Here is an 8937-nt window from a genome sequence, read left to right as displayed (position 1 = left end):
ATTTGAATTATGTTTTTTCCGATCTCTTCATGTTCAGATACTTCTTGATATGGAGCTGCACACACATATATGTAGCACCTCCCAAGCAACATAAAAATTGGCGCTCGGTTGGGGTAAACCGGGCTAACTTTCTTTGGGCTGTCTTTCTGGAAGGAACAAAGTGTCAAAATCCTTAACAATCGTCTCATACCTAAGTTGACCCCTTATCAGAAAAAGAATGGAGTTATCCACGTTTCTTAAGGTATTCCACAAAGTCACAGGATTTGCATTTCTAAGGTTCCCCTTCACAACCAGGACAAACAGATTTACTCCATTCGGAAATGAAAAAGTTCCCTTTAATCAGCACCTCATCATCGCTAAATTTGATTATTCAGTTAGAAATACATATTTGAAATGTCCTTGCAACCTATTTTTGCTGCTTTTAAAAACCTTGACAAAACCGGTTTGCCTTAATATCAACATCACTGTACAGAGCTTTAAGAAAGAAAAAGGTTGGACAACTCCAATTGATTTTGTATGCTAAGTAACATTGTGATCTTAACGTGCAGTATCTCAGACCACTGCAGATCTGAAAACCTCACAAATCAGATTTTTACAGGGACCTGGCATGACATTACGTGTCAAATGCATTTCTTGTTCTAAAATGTCCAGTAATACAGATAAATATGTTTAAAAGAACTGTACGAGCAAGTAAGAAAACACTTTCTGTAGCAAGTCTTAATTGCTTTTTTTAAATGTTGATGCTAGAAACAGGTGTAGGGTATGAATAACAATCACAAAGAGATGGATTAGCAGGCAGAATGCAGATAGATACATCTCCTACTTGGATATCATTACTGTATGTATTGTGTTATATATGTAATCATTGCATATATTCATATAAAATGAAAGTGTGAGACCTGACTGAAGAGAACAAGTTTCGTAGAACTAGAACACCTCTACTTGGATGTAGAAACACTCTGACAAAGCCAGAAGAAATAGCAGAATTAAGAAATTAGTCCCAGCTATTATTTTTGATCCTAAATAAGACGCGCGAAGAACTAACACTTTATTCCTTTTTTCTGTTATGCTTTTTGTGAAGTCTCGTGGTCTCAAACTCGGTGCCCCTGCTGGCAGAGAGGACCTCTCCAAGCATCCACGGGAGGGCAGCAGATCCCAAACCTTGCCATGTCACAAGGCGGTTCAAAAGGGCCGGGGGGGGGGGGGGGGGAACTTTAGCCTCGCGTTGGCCGTTCGTCACATTGATGCCCATATTTTTTTACAGAATACCGTGTACAAAGCAGACGTCATGGGGAAATCCATGCAGTTTTATATTTGCCAGGCTTCTCCACGACACACTACTCTAGGTCCGTGGTACAGATAGCTGAAGGGATGTTGTTAAGATAATGCTGATTCATCCTCAGCTGATGAAACAAGCACTGTTTGAGTCCTTACCCTGTTAAGTGATGCTCAGTGTTTACCAGATCAGCTGAGATAGTGAAGAATAAAGGCGGTTTTAAAGTCTTGTCTGCCCCAACTGGCTCTGACATTTAATCTCTTGCAAGACACCTGATTATGTGACTCCTGTTTGTAAAACAGAATCTTATGAGCACATGAGTTAATAGGATCCACTGCAGTTTAACTAACACAGCAAAAGCAATATTGTCTGCTCTTTTAGTTACAATTCTATAGCATCTGCTGCAACGATTTTGGTCTAAATTTCACCTGAAGTAATATGAAAAACATATAAGAAGTCCAACTAATGCAACAATCAAAGCCTGCTGTAGTGATGGACCACTATGAAAATTCTAGTTGCTACCTATGCTCAGTAGCATTTTTTCAAGTTCTCCCCCTAAACTGACAATTTAATTTCTTTAACTTAATGGCATTTTGTGCTTTAAGCAGGAAAGGCTCACTTTATATATCAGTCAGAAGGTCTTGAAGGAGGCCTGTCTCAACTGTTTCAGAAAAACCCATTGAGCAGTTCAGCCTTGCCACACTTTCAGCAGTGTGAAAGGCTGAAAATTCTGTTTCAAAGATTGCTAATGTAAAAGGATTTTCCAAGTTCTCACACAGCAGGGAAAACGGGAACACTGACATCTGAGCCTAATGATTAAATACATTAAGTCTCTTGAATTCAGCATTCAACAGTTTTCATAGAATTAAATCAGTCCTGAATCCCAGGACTCAGCTAAAGTAATAAATTTAGGTATGGTGAGGTATTTGCTTTTTCAAATTTATCTTTCATACTTAGAAATAGTATTTATTTCCACATTTAAAATAAGTAATTTTCCAGCACCCGTATTAAACTTTCTGCTTTTTTTTAAGCACCCCAAGTATCTCATACTGACTTTCAGTTTAGAAGGCTCTCACTCATTTTGTAAGTGCACAGTAACGCATCCTGAATTTTGGTAAAAGTCTTGCATGGCTGGTCTAACTGCTTAACACATTCTCATTCATTAGAAGTAAGAATTAGTGCATTTTTAGGCTAATTTCTTTTCATATAACCCAGCTCCATCTGATTTGTGAAGTGGGAATGGTAGTCAGGAATTTCTACGCTTCAAAACAGATTAGTGAGTGGCAGTTCAATTGAAGAGGAGAAAATTACTTGGCAGAACTTGGATGCACAAATCGCACTATTAACAGTCCATAGAAAATCAGCTGACTTCAGCTCTGTTTTGTCCGTCGGAGTTTTCTACCCTAGCTGCAGTAGATAATACTCTAATGAACCTGTATCTTGGTCAAATCAAAGTAGAGATGAAAAACATAAAATTTAGATCAGCTTTCCCTTGGGATATAGCCAGTACTTTCCAAAGTGGTATTATGCAAGTCATAAAAATAAAACCTTACACGTGGCAGTTCAAAAAGGCACATATGTGTTGTAATTTCCTTTTTATAAGAATTTAGGGCCCTGACGATTTTTTTATCAAGAGGAAAAAACATTGAATTACTGATGGGACTTAAAAGTCTTTGACACAGTCATGTTTACTAACAAGAAATGGATGAACGCCTGTTTTTCTGCTCACAAAAGCAACTGGACATCAGATGAATCTCTTTGCTCACAATTCCTCTTAGTATCTTCTTCTATTCCTTTTTTTCCTCAGAACTGCACAACTATGCTGTGCTAACAGTCCTGCTTTTCAAGCAAAAGCACAGGAAGACATGCTGATGTCTGCAGCAGTTCAGTGTCCAGCCCTGTACTCAGGCCTGTGCAATAGGTTAGGCAAGACACCCGCACACCTCTTAGCCATAGATAGTTTGGAGTCTCTCAGGTGGGAGGTACCATCCTTACCCCCAGCCCATTGCCATGCTGCCACTTCACAGTCTGCCATGTTGTGGCTGTAAGCCCTGTTCAAGAAAAATTGTATGAATCTTGTCTTTTACAAATATTTATTAAAGAGATGTTCTGAGAAATTAGTGTGCCATCTCAAATATAATGTATGATAACACAGACGAAGAAATACAGCCCAAATGTCTCACAGGCCTAACTTTATTCCTAAAGGCTGAGTCCAGCCAGCATCTGGATTGGGGAAGAGGATGTGGCTATCTGACTGCTCCCACACTGCGTGACTAACACTGGATTGCATCAGGGGAGTCTAGGAAGCTGGAAATACTTCAGTGAGAATTTCCTATATTACTCACAGTATGCAGTATTAAACAAATGCATAAGACTTTTCAGTCATTTGGGGTGAGCTGTATGACTCGTGTCTAACTACATTTTTTTATGATTAAACTTCCCAAATACGTGCCAAGGAACTCCTCATATCAGGCTGTGCTGTACACATTTATTATTTACTTTGATTCTCATTCAAAAATAATGACTTTTTCCTTTCTCTGCCTGGTAGGCTGCACTGTAACGATTTACTTACCAGATAGTAGCTACTGCATATGCTTGGCACTATTTTAAAAAAGGCATCATAGCCAATTAGTTTGATCCTGGAGTTCAGATTATACTGGTTTTATTGCCTCTAAAGATCTAATCTTAGCAGGTGCTGAGAGCACTCCAGTTTTAAATTACCTCATACATTTTGTATATCTCAAAGAAAATTGAATGCAACTGCGGAGTGAAGCAGGTGGTGGACTCTAGCATTTCTTAGCAGTATCCATAAACAAATTAATATTCATTTATTTGGATATTGTTCATACTGCTAAGGCTGATTTTAAATTGTGTCTCTGTATCTTTGACTTCTTTATAAAATTATATATTTTTATGTTGTGAAGGTTTGTGGACCAAATTGGCTTTTTTTTCCCTGTGGAATCAAGCCATTAGTAATGAAAATGGCTATGACAATGGAAGTATTTTCTGACAGATTCCAGAGGTGCCTTCTTTGTATTTAAATTTGGGTAGAGATACTTTGGTATAACAGACCTTTTTGTCTTATTTTTCCTATGTTCTCTAGAAAACAGAAGGCAAATTTCTGCATGAGATGTAGCAGCAGCATGTTTTATTATGGATTCCTCAAGCTACCAGAAGGTGATTCTGTGACATTTTTGCTGGCAGGGGCTACAAATAATACAGAACTGAGGTTTTCACCTTCTGGAGAGATATTGAGAGTAAATTTTTCAGATAAATCACCGGCCAACCTCAAGCTACACATTAGGAAAGAAGACTGAAGAGAATGAGGAAAAAAAGGCCCAGAATGGAAGTGTGCTGAAAGACAAATAAATTGTCTTTGGTCTTTTGATCTAATAACTTCCCTGAGGATCTGGATCTGCAAGGTGCAGAGCAGATCCTGCTTTATTGTAAGGGCAGGTTAAATGGGAAAGAGCTTATACTGGTTGATCCCAAATTGGGTCTTTCAGAATGATGGAGATTAAAAAAAACCCTGTAATCAAAGGCATTTAAACTGATCAGGTTAATTTTGGTAGCACCAAACTCGGGAGCACCATCACCCATAAACCAGACTGCAATTCTGAGGGAGCAGCAACTTCTGGTGAAAAATTAGCTGGGGACTATAATCTGGAATGGGAGGTTGTTTGAAGGGGGTGACCCTCTTGAGCTGTCTCAGTTGAAATCAGGGCTGCACATCTGCAGCCTAACAAGTAAAGCAACAGTGATTACATAAAACAACACAGTAAGTAGTTTCCTACTGGAAGACTTCTGATTTCTAGTGTGTTAACCTCCACAGCAAGCATAAAGTGGTCTCCAGACAAGTGCTGAATTGACTAGAAATGCAAGACTTTGCAAGAGTGCTGAGCAAAGAGAAGCTGGCATTAATGAAATATTTACTAGGTGTAAAATTCTTTCACCTCTGTGCAAGGTGAGTGAAATGTAAAAATAAGATAGCATAAATGAAAGAAAGACCTAGGACACTTGTGAGAAACCAGGATCTGAATAAGAATACACTGAAGTGTATTTCCTGTGTTTTCTGCAGAAAATTATGTGATGTAGAGTTTCAAGTGGATTCTTAATTGCATTTTTATGACTTGTAGTTGCAATACTAGAACTGTACAGTGGAGTCAAAGCATTTGTAAACAACAGGAGTGAATGGTATTGGAATCCCAAGGCACTAATTTTTTTAAATTTTTTTTGTTAGTAGCATTCTAGCAGACGTGCATCGATTATTAGTAATGCAGTATTAAGTGTCATGTGTGAGCGGTTAATGTCAGTAGGGCTACTAGAGCCAACAAACATTTATTTTGTGTTGAAAGCTCTTGGGAGACAAATACTCATCTTTAGTTGTTCTGTCTACTTGGAGTCTACCTTAGAAGTTTTCTTGGACAGTCTCAGACAAAAACTTCACAATTAGTCAATAAGATGCAAGGGTCACCAGGAGGCAAGAATGCAATACCACCTAAATGAAGCAGAGAGTAATCCTTATTCTTCAGCATTTAAAAACCAAGTGATAACTGGAAAACATACTGTTAGAAAAGCATTGCTTATGCCATCTTATGCTGTATATCTTTTTAAATTTCCTTTCGCTATTGCTGTTACTCAGGATGTCTCCTTGATCCTGACATTCTGGTTTCTTTATTCAAGCCTTTTATTTCCTTTCCAAACTCTTTGAAAACATTTTTTTTCATGAGAAATATTTCTTGTATGATCTTTTCTAACTAGACCTTCAGTGTGCTTAGCACAGGCTTTGTTCTGAACACAAATCAGGAACCACCAACTGCGTAATCACCTGTTTCCTGTCTTCTAAAGAAGGTTTATTCCAGTTAACCTCAGTATGGCTTTCAGCACTGTTGCCAGTTCTACCTTTTAACATTGAATACCATTTTGATCCAATCTTTTGTCAGTTTTTCTGTGGAACATCTCTATCTCCCTTTTCAAAGTAAATTTCTCTGACTGGGAATATTGGTTTAGGATTATATCTATATTTTCTACTCCCCTTCCCCCATCTTTAGCTTATTCGTCATCTTCTTGTGTTTTGAAGTCCACCAAAAGCCTTCATTCAGCAGAGTATGTGAACAGAATCTTTGTTCAGCAAAATGCTTAATTATGTTTTTCAGTTGTGTTTGTACAAGTGAGTTAGGAGCACATGTAGTACTGCACTGGGACCAGTTCCTGTCCTTGTGGAGAGCAAGAATTAAGCACAGTCTTACTCATTTATCTGCAATTCTCTCTCCCCTTCCTTTTAACACTCCCCCTCCCTCAGTTGTGGACGGTATTCCAACAACCGTACAACTTGAATGCAAGACAGTTGTATCTGAATATGGTAGTTTCCCTCAAAACCCCCTGTAAAATGTCATACTCTGGTTATTGCTAGCAGTTTGGAACAGATGGCCAGATAGGAAGTGTAGCACTCCATTAAAATTCGCTGTAGCACTATTCTTGGTTTCCATTAGAGTCACAAAAATTGTGGCCGATGTTTCTCTCTCTTAAAAAAATTAATCTTTTTTTCTGTGGTGTCCTATATACACACTCTACAAAGAAATGCCTGTTGGTCTGGGTAAAAGGTGTTTTTAAATATCGACTTAATTTTACCTGGCATGAGGCTGCAATTGACAATTAAGAGTTGTCAATTAAAATCAGCATAGGCTGTGTAGAGAAGGTCTTTGCAGACAATACATCTATATATATCCATTGCTGCAAAGTGAAGTTCATGCTAGCAACCCTATATACTGTACATTTCTGGGGTTTTTAGGCTGCTTGCACTATAATGGGCCAAAAAATTGATATTAACATGCTGCTATCACTTTGTCTGCACTCGCTTCCTCACAGGTGGATGCAGAGAATAGGTAGCAGCGCAGAACAGAGAAAGAAAAAGAACATGCTGTCTTCTCAAATGTCCTGTGTTTTGCGGGATGGCCTATGTGTGGTGGTGTTCCTGGGATACCCTATGATCCTGATGCTTTTTCACTGAAGTACATCCAGCCAAGGATGCATCTCCTACTCAACTACTGTCATGCAGCTCAAGAGCTAACGTGTCAGGGTTTTGGAGTGAATATGAAACAGCAGACCCTAAGACTCCCAATTTTAGCAATATCTACAGCTTTGAGATACTCCTGTCTTGAGCAGAAACTAATTGATATTCCTGTCTGGGAATTGATATTCCATCCTGATGCTGGATTAAAATTTTATGATTATCATATTAATCTGATAAATTAAGAAGACCTTTGCTAGTTTCTTACTGTCCAAAGCTGTCTGGAAGGAGCAGGGGTCTTGCCTGAGCTAGAGGCAGAGATTTGGGCAGGTCCCTCCAGTGCAGGCAGAGCTGTGACTGATCCAGCAGAGGGAAGTGTTGTTCTAAAATACCCACCCCTGCAGTGAGAGCCTTTTTTGTTAACTGCAAGCCACAGTATTGCACGAGGAAATCAATGATCTGGAGCATATGTAACATGTGATTTATAAATTATCAGAAGGAGACAAAGAAGCTTTAGCAAATGCCAGAAAAAGCAAGTGTGACAATAATCAGGATGTGCCAGGGACTGAAATTAAATAATATGGAGAACTATGAAGCTTACCTGTTTTTTCTTCTCTTTAGGAAAATAAATGGTAGTATGGCATTTTAGAGGTTAAAGGGTTGTGATCTGCTGGTTCATGCCTCAGCTAACTATAAAGCTGTAGCCTTTCATATCAAAAGATGGGATCTTGAGAAACAGACGGTCAGAAATGCACTTGGTGATCACAAGGCAAGTTGTTATTGGGTGCTTTATTCAAAGAACTGGCTCAGCTTCAGATAACTGCTGCCAGCACGATTGCCAATCAAGATGCTGTTGCTCCTGCAACTCCAAGCACTACTGGAGGGTTAAAAGACAAGTATAACATAATCTCTCTGATATTAAAAAGAATGTGCAATAGGAAATATTTTGAAATGAAATTTTGACTATAAATATTACCCTCTTAAATATACAGGACTCTGCTCTATAGCTTTCCCTTTCTTACTACATGAGATTTCCCAAAATTGTACAAGTGGAGGGATTGAAGTAGATGCTCAGGACACCATTAGTCACACTGAGCATAACATTTGAAACTGTTAACTTCTTTTGAGATTCAAAGCTGGTTTCATAACATCTAAATATCAAGTTAAAAAAGATCAGGGGATGGCATGATGTGTGAAATGAAACTCAACTTTCCCTGGATTGTCAAGCTGTTGTTTTTCAGTATCTTATAACTGGCTGTGACAAACAATTAGAAAGGGTGTTAGAGCTTGAAGAACATTTTCCAGATAACGTTGCTTGAAAAAGACTGCAAGAAATTCATCCTAAAATAATTGCACTAAGATAACCCCAAAGAAGAACTTGATCTGCTAGGCATACACTCAGGAGCTGCACAGCTAAAAACAGCTTTGTTTTTGAGTAGGCAGTTAACAAAATATTCCCTTTGCTCAGATATCATCGCTCGGAGATTTGTGGGGTGTGACTGATGAGTTGAGTGTTCCTCTTGTGCTTCCCCAGGAGCTACTCAGTAGCAGAGTGAATAAGAACCAAACCTAGAAAGTTGGGTTGCAATCTTCTGCTCAAGCAATTATGAACCTCATGACCACTAACTTCAGTGTTCTGACTTAATTCAAT

The sequence above is a fragment of the Aquila chrysaetos genome, chromosome 12, assembly GCF_900496995.4.
Source record: "Aquila chrysaetos chrysaetos chromosome 12, bAquChr1.4, whole genome shotgun sequence".
NCBI classification, from domain to species: Eukaryota; Metazoa; Chordata; class Aves; order Accipitriformes; family Accipitridae; genus Aquila; species Aquila chrysaetos.
The sequence above is the reverse complement of the archived record's forward strand: the minus strand, read 5'-3'. Positions refer to the sequence as shown.